Source organism: Prosopis cineraria, unplaced genomic scaffold (genome assembly GCF_029017545.1).
Source record: "Prosopis cineraria cultivar Desert tree isolate PC_DT_omini unplaced genomic scaffold, ASM2901754v1 PC10, whole genome shotgun sequence".
In the NCBI taxonomy this organism is placed as follows: Eukaryota; Viridiplantae; Streptophyta; class Magnoliopsida; order Fabales; family Fabaceae; genus Prosopis; species Prosopis cineraria.
In genome coordinates, this window is record NW_026555341.1 from 23,300,680 (window position 1) to 23,315,587 (window position 14,908).

The window sequence follows — 14,908 nt, forward strand, 5'->3', positions numbered from 1 at the left end:
TCCATCATACAAGATTCCAGTAGAAGAGTGGGTCAAGATATATACAGGAGAATGCAAAAACTTAAAAGCCATGTCAGATGCATGTCATCTCCAGATTCTACATCTCAAATTATGTATTTGTGTGTATATATACAACTTCCAAATGGTCAAAATCTAGAACAAAATGGAGGAGCCCAAACAGTAATGGATAATACATGAAGATAATCAATATAATGACCATTTTTAGTGATTGTTAACATAATTTCGTTCCACTCCCCCCCAAAGAATAAGCATAAATTCAATTTTCCTTTTTGGGTCTATCTCCAATTTGTTCCTTGTCTTCTTTGCATATATAATAAGTTGGCTGGTCAGTTCCTTGACTAGTCTGGTCAAAAAATTTGGATGGGTCAACAAGTTAGATATTTTTTTTTTTCCTTGGTTGAACTTAAAATAGCAACATTTTAGGTATTTTTTTTTAAATAATTATGATGTTAATCTTGGTTCAACCATTTGGATCATTAACCTTGAAATCATTGCCGTAATTGATTTAATGATTGGTTTGGGTTTTAATACAATATTCATGTGTAGGGGTTAGCGATCTCTTAATTAATAATATTTCTAAAAGCTTGATAAACGATAGAGCACAATGGCGTCTTGCAATCCATGTAGCCGACCCCACTTAGTGGAATAAAGGCTTGTTGTTGTTGTTGTATTCATGTGTAGGGGTTACTCATGAATCAATTTATAATGGGTGATAAGAATAATGGTCTTGGTCCAGTGCAACGAATTGTGTACCATACCTTAATGTGGTCAAAGTTTAGAAGTTAGCCACTTCAGAGTTTAGAGTAGTTAAGTACTAAAGACACAAAAAATGGAGTGGAAATCAGGCAGTGACTAGAGTTAAAATTAACAGGCCCGTTTAATTACATGTTTTAATAACAGGTTTTTGTTTTTTGAAAATAAAATTTTATTTAAAAAAGTGTTTTCTATTATTTGTTGTGAAAAGAGTTAAAAGTTGTTTTTAAAAATTAATAAACAATGACATCCTTTTGATGTTTTGTTATATTTTGTTCTATAAAACTAAGGGGGAAAAAGGAAAACATTATGTTTTCATTAGTAATAATTATGTTAATAAAATAAAGGGTTAATATATAATTTGAATCTTAAACTATAAGTTTAAGGGTGGTTTGAGTCTTATGCTTTTCACTGGCAGATTTTGAATTTTAAATAATTAAAATCAATGCATCTTTGCCGCTACAATTAATTTAAAACTAATGGTAGTTACTTTTTAAACATAATAGGGTCCACAACATTTTCTATGCTTCTCTTGCTCTCTCCACCCTCCCTCTTTCTCCATCTCTCTCTCTCCCCTCTCTTACTCTGAGAAAACCACTACTGAAGTAGAAGAAATCATCTTCAAGAAGAACGGCGCATTTTGCAGTTTCAATCACGCTATTCCATACAGACTATATTGTATAGTGCACGCTCTTATTTGCAACGTATAAAATCAAGATGACACTGATGCCATTCTCTGTTTAATAAAACATTAATTATACGTGGCTAGTAATTAAGGCTTATAATAACTATTATGATAATGAACTTGATCCATTTGTAATGGTTTGTCAATACTCAAGAGCTTAACACAGTCACTTACTGGCCCACACAAGGAAGAGTAGTCATTGCTTCTCATAGTGTAGAATGTGCAGAGGAGCATCACGCGAGTTCTGGGGCTAACAGCCACAAACTTAAGGACCACACGTTTAAACCCTCCCTTTCCTTTCGATTCATACGACACTTTTATGGTGTCCTTGCCTGCAATAGCTTCAACAATGAGAGATCCTTCGCATGCATTGTTAGTGTCTCCCATTGGAAATGAAAGCACGTAGGTTTTGCCAGAGACGATTCTTTTCACCTGAGCTATAGCACTCCCATTGCAAGCGACCAACCCCCCGAGTCTTCTCGAGGAACTGAGAAATGATCAGAGTCCGTTTTTCACGGCCTTTAGAGACTCCTCCATCCACGCAGGCAACGGCGTGTATGGTTGTCTTCAATGTTGGGTGGGATAATTGTTGGGGAACACGAACGGTTCTTCTTCAAACGCATCATTCTTCAGTATATTTTCTACAGAATATTAACATCTTACATTGATCAATGACTTCACCTCATTATTGAACGATAAAGAGCTCACACACACACACACCCACTCTACGGCTAGAAGATTGGATATCTTTGTAGCATTGGTCGAGCACATGAAGACGACATCTTCTTCTGCTTCGGTCTTGGTTGTCTTAAAGTAAGAGAGGGCGGAAAGAGATGGACGGAGGGAGGAAGGAGAAAACCAAAGCTGTTGAGAATGTCGTGGGCCCTACTATGTTTAAAAAGTAACCACCATTAGTTTCAAATTACTGATAGGTGAGGATGGATTAACTTTAATTGTTCAAGATTTAAAATGTATCAATTACAAGAATAAAGTTTAAATTACATATTAATCTTAAAATAAATAATTCTTTTATTTTTTATTCCATTACTTTAAATGGAGTTAAATGATAGAAGGAGAGGGCTAAAGACTTTAGTGGCATATCGTTGCAGTTTGAGGATTAAGTTTGAAGTAAAAGTGAGGTAATCAGGCTTCAAAGGGTAGGGGAAAATTCAAGGGTTCTCATGTTGTATCATGCACCACAGCATGAGTTGCACAAGCCACAGTGCATTACATAGCGAGAAGAAGCCCTTTTTTGTGCTATTTGCCATGGTATAAAGGGCATGTGCCGCAATGCACAACCTTTTTTTTGGTAGAAATAAGGCATGATTTGATGAGAAGAAAGAGAAAGAAAAGAGAGGAAACACAAGAAGCATTAGGGAGCTCTGCTAGGGCTTACTTTTAGAGGGAGATTGGATCATTTTGGAGCTAGTAACTCCTAAGGGTAAGTTTTATAATCCTTCCCCTCTCTTACCTACTCCATTTTCTTAAGTTTATGGTTAGGGTTTTGTAACATCCTAAATTTCAATCTTAAGAATTAGTTGCTAATTAGGGGTGAATTACTAATTAATGGATTGATTGTGATTTGGATGTTGAGATGGTGTTTTGTGTTGTTTGAATGTTGTATTGATAGAATTAAAGGGTAAAACGACAATCTGGGGTAGAATGTGCAGCACAAGTAAGAGTTTTTCTCACCGTGCCATGTGCCACAGTACATGGTGTAGAATTTTTCCTTAAAGGCTAAGTCAGATAGTGAAAACAGAAAGAGAACGAAGGGAAAATGTGTTTGGACAAGAGAAGAGGTTTAAGTCTGCTAGGGCAAGCAATATTAGGAGATTGGGAGTTAGCTTTGATTAATGACTTGTCAAGTAAGTAATAGCCCTACACTTCATTTCTATCCATTTTCATTGAATTTCATCAGTTAAGAAATTGAATCATAAAGTTTTGAGGTGTTATAATCTAAATGAAGTGTAAAAAACGGGTTATCAAATACAGAACTAAGGTTTTGTGACTAGTATGGAGTTGAATAGTTAAGTTTTAAGGATTCAAGCTCAAAATAGCCTAAAAGTTAGGTTAAATGGTGAAAATTGGTTGAATAAATGAGTTAGGAAGTTGTTATGGTTATTTGAATAACCTATTGGGCCAATAACTATAGATAGTAGATAAATGTATTCATAAGATGTTAATTGGACCATTTTATGTGTTATGGGATTCGGTTTAGCAAAATCAATGCTTGTACTAAGTGTTAAGAATTGATTGTGGGATATTGTGTTGTGTCGATTGAGCAATTGTGACATTGCTCGTGGAATCTATAAGATTGGGTATACATAGTGATTGGTAATCCTTAGTAGCAAGGGTTAAAGATAAATGGAGTAACCTTTTTATTTGTTTGTTTGTGAAATTGTTTACAAGTATTTTTATATAACAACATGCATTGTGTTATGAACTGAAAGAGTAGCAGCATTGTGAAAGAATATACATGTGGGTGTGTGAATATTAATTGAAATGAATTTGAGGTGGCATGTGTATGGCCATGCATCGCATTCGTGAAGCATACCCTAGATTATGGTTAGGGGACACGGCCTTATTATGAGGAGGTCCAGGAAGTCTTGATGATCCAAAGCATAGAGTTTGACTCTGCCAAGACAGACCTAGGAGAATGTTGATGATCTAGAGCATAGAGCTTGACTCTGCCACTGTAATGTCCACCTTGACATTACCAAAATTCACTACACAATCACAACAAACAATCATAATTAGGAGCAAGGATTTGCTCCTAATTTCACATTATATATATAAGGGTTAAAACTAATAATCTTTTAAAAATAATTGAGGAATATTTGGGATCCCATAAAAATTCTTTAAATTGATAGTTTGAGCTCAAACTTAATGATTTATAAAGGTATTGGAAGCATGGAAAAGTTTTGGGAAGCAAAACACTTCAAAATAGGGCCAAAAATGTCATTTTTGAGTGTTTTGGTCCATGTGCCACGGCATGTGGCACAGAAAGTCAAGTTCGCTTGCTGTACTGTGTGCTGTGGCTTGTGTGAAATGCGTCATAGCGCACGTGTCCATAACAGCAATGTTGTCATGACAGCTTTTCTGGATGAACTTTGAATAAGCATCATTTTCGCATCCGATGTCCGATTGGAGTGATTCAAGCACCCACACGAAGCTTATTCAATAAGCTAACTAATGGAACAAGTTTCGTTACAATCTAACACCATATGAGAAATTTAGACACTTAGATGCAAAAGTCAGTTTTTAAAGAGATTTTCAAGTATTCAAATACTCAAAACTCATAACTTATACCATTAACCCATTGGAAGGCTTGAACCAAGTCCAATGGATCAAAATACACTTGAATGACCAATCAAACACACAAAAACATATCAAACACACAAAATTTAGCCACTCAATGGCTATTTTACCCAATATGGCTAAAATACTAAAACAACACAATATAAACTATTTGGCCTCTATTGCCACATAATACACTACAAATACATTATCACCATATAGATAAAACATTCGTTGCACTTATATTATCATTTTATCCCATCACCACAAAAATTCTCACATATTCACATCATATACAATATTGGGCTAAAATACAAAACAACATAGTATGAAACAAGTGCAACCAATCACAATGATATGCATTCTTAGTTGGCAACATATAATATCATATAATAAGTTTATGTACACCACTCAAATCAAAATTGAGCATTATTATTTGATGTAGCAAATCTACAAATCCTTGCTCAATTCCTTCCCTTGCTCAATCTCAGCTGTAGAACCTGTAAAATGGTAACCACGGGGTGAGATAAAAATCTCTATAACTAAGATAATCTACATTATTGATTAACAAGCCAAGTTATAAACAAGCATTAAAATAAATAATATAATCACATCATATAAGATCACCACAAATTGCATGCATGATCCCTAACCATCTGATCCTTTAATACTCCGACCAAACCAGTAGGCTATTTCATAGAATCAAACCATATGTATGATCCTCAAGTTCACCATTCATGGTAGGACTACCTGACTAAGGTGTCCTAAACCACTTCTGGACTACTGGTTCCCCCATTATAAGTAATTGGGGTGTCATTACTCTAACATCGCATCCTACGGATGCTAAGGAGCATAGTCTCCAACTCCACACCCTTTTGGGTACTAAGGAGAGTAAGTCTCCAACACCACACCCATTTTCGGGCACTAAGGAGAGTAAGTGCTGCACCTGACGTCCCGAGGTGCCAACAATGCCATATGGACCTAATCTTCACTATCTCTACTAGGGTAACTTCTCATCCTCTAATATGCCATATTTCACTACATATCTCCACTTGACCATGCATAATTAACTTTCCAAACAAATATAACAAAATCTTACCTTTTATTTCAAAAATATAAAATTTCACAAAGCAATACTCCATTCATTTTCTAAAATAGTTAACCTTTAAAGAATTTATACATATATACTCAACAATTCATAGAAAAGCAACTTAAAAATAACTTATACAAGATAATAAATAATGCAAATTATCTAGTTACCTCAACCCTTTTGTTACTAAAAGGGTTACTCATGGTACTAAATTTCTTCTTGTGTCAAGGTAAGTCTTCTCACACCACAATCTACAACAAGTACTATATGTTAATTTTCAATTAACACAAGCACTATTAACTATCAATAACCTCCCAATTCTCCCACTTCTCACTCAAATTCTCAACAAATAGACTTGTCAAGATTAGAATTTGTTCACATCATCCCTTCAAGTCTCCTTCTAACTCTATCACAATATAAAACTCAATATCTTAACTTATCACACCTCAAAATCCCATGATCAAGTTAGGGCTTGATCCAACTTCTACTAAACAACAAAGTAGCTTCATATTACCACATATCCAAGATCAATAAACCTAAATTAAACTTTTAGAGTTAATAGAAACCTTCAAAACATTGACTCATGGTTTAATCCAATCAGACCAAATTCTCACTCTTCCAAATCTTATGGAAAATGAGATGAATAGTAGAGGAGAAGGGTAGGAAACTGACTCAAGAGTTTGAAGGCTCAATTTATCTTCAAAATTCTCCCAAAATGATGCCCTAGCAGTGCCCAAAGTTGCCCCTTTCGTGCTTTATGTTTTCAATCTCAAAATCTGTTAATTTTTGATCATTTTTAAAATTTCAAGTTTTCTACTATGCCATGTGCCGCAGCACAAGCCACGCAAGTCGCGGCTCACAATGCAGCGAGCAAAATGCTGATTTTGCTACCCCCAATGCCACCCAACTTGATCCAACTTTCATCCTATCTCAATTTAGAGCCAAATATGACCTAAAAATCCAATTAGCAACCCAAAAAATAATTAAATAAATTAATCATATTTTTAACTAATTTATCCCTTAATTAATCAAATTTTCTAGATTTGAAGTTTTAGGATGTTACAGCGACAACGGACCTAAGATATGGAATGATCCACGAGGTTACCTTAGACTAGGGTAAGGGGTTGTGATCCTACTCTATAGAAGGCTAGGAAGTGTTGATAATCCAGAATATAGAGCTTAACTCCTCTATGATGGACCTAAAAGACCACCCACACAAAAAGAGGATTACCTAGTCCGAGTAGAGGTATAGTGGGCTCTATTCCACATGACTGGAAGTCCTAATCTGAGCATAGAGATTACTTCATTGAGTAGAACCAGAAATGCATGAGAATGAATTTTGTATATGCATATGATATTTCTTTTATTGAAACACGTGCTACTTTATCTATTATTTATGATTTTGCTTACTAACCGGTAATTGAGATTACCACTGAGTTATTGGGACGTATGTCTCACTCCATTACTTTTGAACACAGGTGAAGAGAGCATGAAAAGGCCGAGAAAGGAAGTGAGGAAAGAGTAGCCTCATTTGATAATGATATGACTACCATATGTACAAATGAATGTATAAAGTTGTATATAGAGTTTGAGTTACCCACTAGGATGCATGAGTAAGTATGTATATGGATGGTGTTGTGAAACCTTCTTGTATATATATGTATATGATGTCACATCTCACTGAGGATGCCTTAGTGGAGGTTATGTAGGTAGGCTTAGATGCTAATCAAGCAAGTTTGTGTTGTTATGTAAATTATTCCCCTTGTGTTTATGTGCTATATGTGAAAATTGAGGTTAATTGATTGTGAATTGTGTATGTGAGAACTTGACACAAATAGTAAGGCAGAGTCCTATTTAGAAGAGTCGAGTATATTTGTGATTCTCAACCATATAGTGAGGCGGAAACCCATATGTAAGAGTCAGAGGGTTGAAAGTAAAACAAATCTAATTGTATATATGTGAATGTGTTGTATATATTGTGCCTTATAAGTATATAAGTGTATAATATGGCGTTGAGAGGTTAATTTGAGTAAATGACATGATATATGTGATTAGTAGTCTCAAGATCCTTTTTACACTTGGTTCAAGGCCCGAAGTGGTCTAATAGGACAAGGAGTGAGAGATGTAAGTTTTTGAAAGAAAAGTAACTTTTTGCACCCAGGTCTCCAATTTTAGATCGGATCGTCAGATCAAGTCCAAACTTATTCCATTAGCTAGTATATGTTGTAAGTTTCGTGGGGACACATGAATTACTCTAATCAAATGTCAAATGTGGAAATAGTATGTGGCAAAAGTTCGCTTGTTAAACTGCTATATGGCAATAGATTTTGCTATCATATGTGTTACGATGCGCGGTGTGCCATGCCATGGCGTATGTGGTACAAGCCGTGGTGCATGGCCCTTTTGAAGGTAGAGATATTGTGCCTTTTAAGTCTTGAATTGTGTACTACACTTTCATTAGCCCTCTTATTTGAATATATATTTAAAGAAGTTGGGATCTCGTGATTTGAAAATAAATAAAAGGCTATTACGCTGATATAATATTGTTCACACATGGGCTAAGATTCACCAAAACTCACAACATTCATTACAACTTCTTCATTCAAAAATTTATAACCATTTAAATCATTCATGCAATCCTATGACAACTCATATATACGGAATTCACACTAAAATAGTTCATTACACAAACTCAGAGCTTCTCAATGACCATGACACTACTATATTGGTCCAGACTCTTTTTCCTTGCCCTAATCTCTACTTTATCTTGTAAAAATGTAATCACGAGGGTGAGATAAAAAATCTTAGTAATGGAATAAATTACTCCTATTGACTATCACATGCAACTATATAAAAGTCCAGCATGATATATCTTTTAACATAGCATATTCAACATATCTCATTTCAAATATCATCAATATAGCATATTCCAATGTTTCACTGCTTTTCACTACTTTTTTAATATAAGCATGATCATTACCGATCGAACCTTCAAATCACCCTAATTTGAAACCATAAGTTCGCCTTAGACTAATATACAATCTCATCAACCTTGAACTCACCTTCAGTGATAGAATCACCTAACCAAAGGTATTCTATCTCACTTTCGAACTATAGTTTCCTCCAATACACATAATAGGGTGTCATTGACTCTAACACTGTAAAACATAGACATTAAGGAGTCCAAATCTCCAACACCGTACCTTAATAGGCACTAAAGAGATAATCTCCAACATTGAACCTTAAAAGGAACTAAGGAGGTATAGTTCTCCAACACCACACCCTATCAGGCACTAAAGAGAATATATCATATGGTCTTTCACCATACTCTATATGGGTGAACTCTTACCCTTATGATCATGCTTTCCAAACAATCATAGGTTCCAAGTCACTATCATACACATTGATATATATAACATATGAAATCACATTTTTTAACCCTTTTGATTTAATCAAAAGCCATTTCATACAACATTCACAATATGCCATAAATCATGCTTAGTTTAAAACCCTTTTCATGCACAAAATAGCTTATTCACACACAGTTATAATAAATAGTTGAATAGGGAAATTTATTCGGTTACCTCAACCCTTCTGTTATTAGAAAGGTTACCCATGGATTTCAACTACCACAACATTTCATCATAAGCTTCCTTTCTCTATTCACACGCATGATATGCCAATGTAAAAACAATTGGCACAATTTAATCAATTGGTCCAATTTGACCAAAAGCATATAATTACTACTTATGGCTATATTTAGCCATTTTTTCTTTTCTATTTATCGTTCTAGGTCTATTATTACCCGATTACTATTTTACATCACTTTAACTGGTCTTGTTTTACTCAAACACAATTTTCACCCTAAAATCTCAATGAATTATGGCCAAATTGAGCTTACAGATTGAAAGCTCTATTGTTTAACTCTAAACCAATCACAAAACTCTAATTTAACTCTTTAGAACCTTTTTATTACCATTGGGTAAGAACCAAACCTCTTAAATTTCACCAATTCAATTTCTTTATAACTCATATTCAAAGAAATTTGGGTAGAATGGAGGGTAAGAGTTATACATAGCTTACCTAATAAGCTACTGATCAAAAGTGCCTTCCACAGCTTCAAAATAGCTTGCCCTATCAACCAAGCCCTTCTCCTCTTCTCCCTTTCATGTTTTCTAATTTCTCTCTTTGAACTTCACCCAAATTTCACAACTTCTAAGGTCATTTTTTGGTCCATGTGTCATGGCACATGTAACACTGGCCACGGCACGTGGTATGGTGAGAAGAATTCTTACCACGCACACTTGCTTTGACCTAAAATGTGATCTTTCCACTCATATCTGTCCACACAACATCCCAAAGGTATGATTCATCAATCTATCATCCAAATCTCTATTCCTTTGATTATTACCACTTTACCCCTAATTAAGGGATAATCATAGGATTAAAAAATTTAGGATGTTATATAAGCCAACTTACGATGCTTAAATGGGAAGTTTGTAAGCTTGAATGAGAAACCAAGCTTCAGGGCTTCTTTAAGCACTTCCTCAGTCATCATGATAGTTTTATATTTCTCTTCCATAGAGTAGAACTTTAGAGCATTTTTCTGAGTAGCTTGATCAAATTCTTGTAGCTCTACTCCTTCAGCCTTTATGCCCAGAATATGTCCCAAGCTCTTAGCAGTGAAGTGCAAGGACATCCCCTCACTTGAGCTTTGTACATTTTCTTTGATCTATCCCAGCTAAAGCTAGCATAGAAGGCTTTGATCACTTTTAAGGAGTAGTTTATGTTTAGCTCCAGCAGTCTCTTGTATTACTCAAGTACTTATCAATATCAAAGTTGTGAGTGTAATGCCCTTTCAAACATTACAAGTTAATACTGATACACTTAAAATATCAAATAAAATCTTTTAAGAGGGTTAAGATCTCTTTTAAGAAGGTTAGGATCCCAACTAAGAAAAATTTGAAACCTATTTTTAAAAGTTCAAATCACTTAGCACACAAAATATATCACGCATATATATATATATATATATATATAATTTTGGATGACAATTGACTAGAGTTGTGACTACCCTAGCAAAATAATACCAAGCTATGATAATGTAGTACTAGTGTGAACCTAGATCATTCTTTTATAAGGAGGCTTCGTTGCAATGGCGGAGCCATGAGTTGTTGAAGGGGGCATATGCCCCTTCTCAGTTGGGGAAAATAACATATATGGGGTATGTATTTTAATATTTTGCACTTTGCTCCCCCTCTTTTTTATACTTTATAGCCTTCTTATTTTAATATTTTAAACTTTAGACCCATTTTAATCTTATATTTAGCCCGTATTTAAAATTTAGTTTTTTTAACTCAAAGCCTAGTGAATGTTAACCCATGATTTCACTATACTTAAATATCAATATTATATATTAATCCTTTAAAAAATAAAAGAAAAAAAATTAATTTGACAAAACTAGACCTATATCGTCCTCATCTTGAGAATACTTGTCAAGGACTAATCAAGAGAAAGAGAACAGAGAAGAAGATTGAAGATTCATGAGTAAACTCATTGAGTGCTTTTCGCTAGCATGCTACACTTGACAATTTGCAATTGAAATTTGAATTACGAAACAAAGATAAAGAAAAAGGAAGAAATAGAAATTATGAATTTGGAAGAAATAGAAAGTTTTTCTTGTACTAAAGTCTTGACTCCGCCCCCTCTGACCCAGGATCCTAGCTCCACCACTGCTTAATTGGACAAGCTAGTTTAAATTGTGCTATAAGTTAGGGGGTGTTTGGAACAAATTTGGACTTAAAACTAATTAAGCAAATAAACCTAATTCTAGAGTGAATGAAGTAGGTGAGTATAAACCTATTAAGAACTAGGAACTCCTATGTGAATTTGGCCACCTATTCTTGTTATATTACAACCTAGCTAGTTTAGTCTCCTCTCTCTTCTCTTAGGTTTTAGTCACTTAGTTATATTAACTAAGACTTACGTAACACCTTAACCAACCCTAATCTAAGATTATGGTCTTAGAGTGAGCCAAAGCCTAGCTAGCAAGAGGCCCAACCAAAGTGTTATAAGCATGAGTCAATTAGGTCAAGCACATTTTAAGGAAATTAGCATGCTTAAGATTATGATACATGAAAATATTCACTTGCATTCAAGTTGGCAAGATTTAGACAAGCAAGAAGACATGTTAATCTCATCAAGCTAACCAAAATTATGGACTAGCATGGAGAGTCCAAAATTCATGTGTCAACATAAAGAAACTCAAGTTGCAACAAGCATCTCTCAATCATATGAATCATCACTTAAAATTTCAAGTTCAAAGTGCAATACAAATTTGTAATTCTAGAGAGAGAAAAGTAGAGAGAGAAATTTAAATCTAACTAGAAAATAATACAAACTCAAGGCTTCCTCCTTCACATAGTGTAACCTCCTCTTATATTCACTCAATATAAAAGAAAATTATGGTACTACCACTACCTCACATTAATTACAATAAACAAATTTCATTTCAAAAGCTTCGGTCGAAAGACTTATTTTGTAAAATCAATCAATTCACAATACAATCAAAGAAATACCCAGCGGAAGTAAATTATACACTCCTCAATTTTATAATAGACATAACCCACCAGCATTCCTATCTCAATTACATGCATTTCATCACAAAATAAAACTATGGTCTGGGTCGTGCACCATGGCGTGCAGTCTGTGTGCCGCGACATATGGCGTAGAGCCACACACTTACCCTTTCTGTGCCGTGCACTGCGGCGTGTGTCACATGCATCGTGAGTGCTTATCCGATTTTTTGCTGTCAAAAATGATGAATTTCTAGTGTGCACTGTTTTCACATTCGACATTCAATTGGAATGATTCAAGCGCCCACAAAAAGCTTAGCTCGTATACTAACTAATGAAATAGGTTTGGACACGATCTAATGGTATGATTAAAATTTACATACCTGGGTGTAAAGAGTTATTTTAAAAAAAAATTTACACACCCAAGCGCTCAAATCGATCTCTTTCTCTCATTAGACCTCACTAAGCCTTAAACTAAGTCCAAAATGATCAAATACACCTGATTGACCTCAATTAATCACAGTCATACTCATATATCAAAATTTAAACCTTTTATGGCTAATTTTCATAATTCACTAACTTCATATACTTTACATTTCTTGATATAACTTAGCCCACTTACCTATTTCTCAACCCATACATATACAATCATATTCATAATACAATCTTAGTCCCAAATTACTCATTTCATCATAATTTATCTCTTGTCTTAAGATTCACCAACACAAAATCATTTTTACTAAATATACTTAAATCATAGCCCTTTTGTTTCAAACAACACATATACACATAATTGGGCTTGATTTCATAAAATCTCGATTCAATACATGCATCCAACCCTATGGTAACTCATATACACTTATATATACAATCTCAGTTCAATTCATCACACAACCTCAGAGTACACGACTTCACACTCAAGATGGTCCAGACTCTCTTTCTTTACCTTGATCACTTCTTAGTTCTGTAAACATGTAAACATGAGGGTGAGATAAAAATCTTAATGACAAAATAACTCATATACACTTATATATACAATCTCAGTTCAGTTCATCACACAACCTCAGAGTACACAACTTCACACTCAAGATGGTCTAGACTCTCTTTCTTTACCCTGATCACTTCTTGGTTCTGTAAACATGTAAACATGAGGGTGAGATAAAAATCTTAATGACAAAATAACTCATTCCTATTGACTATCACATGCAACAATATAAAAGTAAACATAGTATATCATTAAAACCTCATAAAATAGCATTTATATCACATATCTCATTTCGTTTCTCAACTTTTCCTCAATCACAAATGATTCCATGTTATCTCAAGAAATTTCATCATATCTCATAACATACTAGCATGATCTTTACCAACTGAACCTCCAAATCACTCCGACACAAAATCATAGGCTCATCTTAGACTAATGTACACTCTCATTAGTCTTAAGCTCACTTACAGTGGTAAAATCACCTGACTAAAGATGTTCTAACACACAATACAGACTATGGTTTCTCCTAATACACACAATGGGATGTCGTTGACTCCAACACAATATCACAAGAACACTAAGGAGTCTCTCATCTCCAACACCATATCTTAATAGGCACTAAGGAGATCTTCTCCAATATCTCACCTTTCAAGGCACTAGGGAGAATTTTTTCTAACACCACACCCTACCAGGTACAAAGGAAACCTTGCCATATGGCCTTTATCATCTCTTACACCTAAGTGAACTCCTACCCCTATGATCATGCTTTCCCAAACCATTTAAGGTTCCCATTTACTGTTTTACACTTTCTTACATAATATATGTAAATCATACTTTACATTACAAAACACATATTTCCATGCTTATTTCAACCAAAATTTATTTCACACATAACAATCACTCAATGCTATAAAACATGTTTAGTTTGAAATTGTTTCATGCACTACATAGCATACTAATATACAGTTACAATAAACATTCAAACGAAAAAAGTTATTCAGTTACCTCAACCTTTTTGTCACTAGAAATGTTACCGATGGATTTTAACTATCACATAAGCTTATCTCAAGCTTCCTTTCTCTACTCGTGCATCCAATATGCTAATCTTAACATATTTGGCACATTTTAGTCATTTGGTCCATTTTGACCAAAAACTCATTTTTACTACTTAGGTCTATATTCATCTGTAAACTCTTTTTCATTTACCTATTATAAGTCTATGACTACCCAGTTACTACTTTACATCACCTCAATAGGTCTTATTTCACTTAAGATAGATTTTAGCCCTAACTTTCTCTCTCTAAAGGTTAAAATTGAGCCTGTGGGTTTAAAGTTCTACCGTTCAGCTTTAAACTAGTTGCAAAGCTCTAATTTAACTTCCAAAAACCTTTTTATTACTATTAAACAAGAATCAAACCCCTCAAATTCCACCAATTTAATTTTTCTATAACTCATTTTTAGAGACATTTGTGTAGAATGAAAGGTAAGAGTTATATGTAGCT

At 34.4% G+C, this 14,908-nt stretch overlaps 1 pseudogene; it reads right to left on the reverse strand.

Annotated features, from left to right (window-relative positions):
* Positions 1 to 1,546: 1,546 nt before the first annotated feature.
* Positions 1,547 to 10,545, reverse strand: LOC129322498 (protein DUF642 L-GALACTONO-1,4-LACTONE-RESPONSIVE GENE 2-like; annotated as a pseudogene).
* Between the last annotated feature and the right edge of the window lie 4,363 nt (positions 10,546 to 14,908).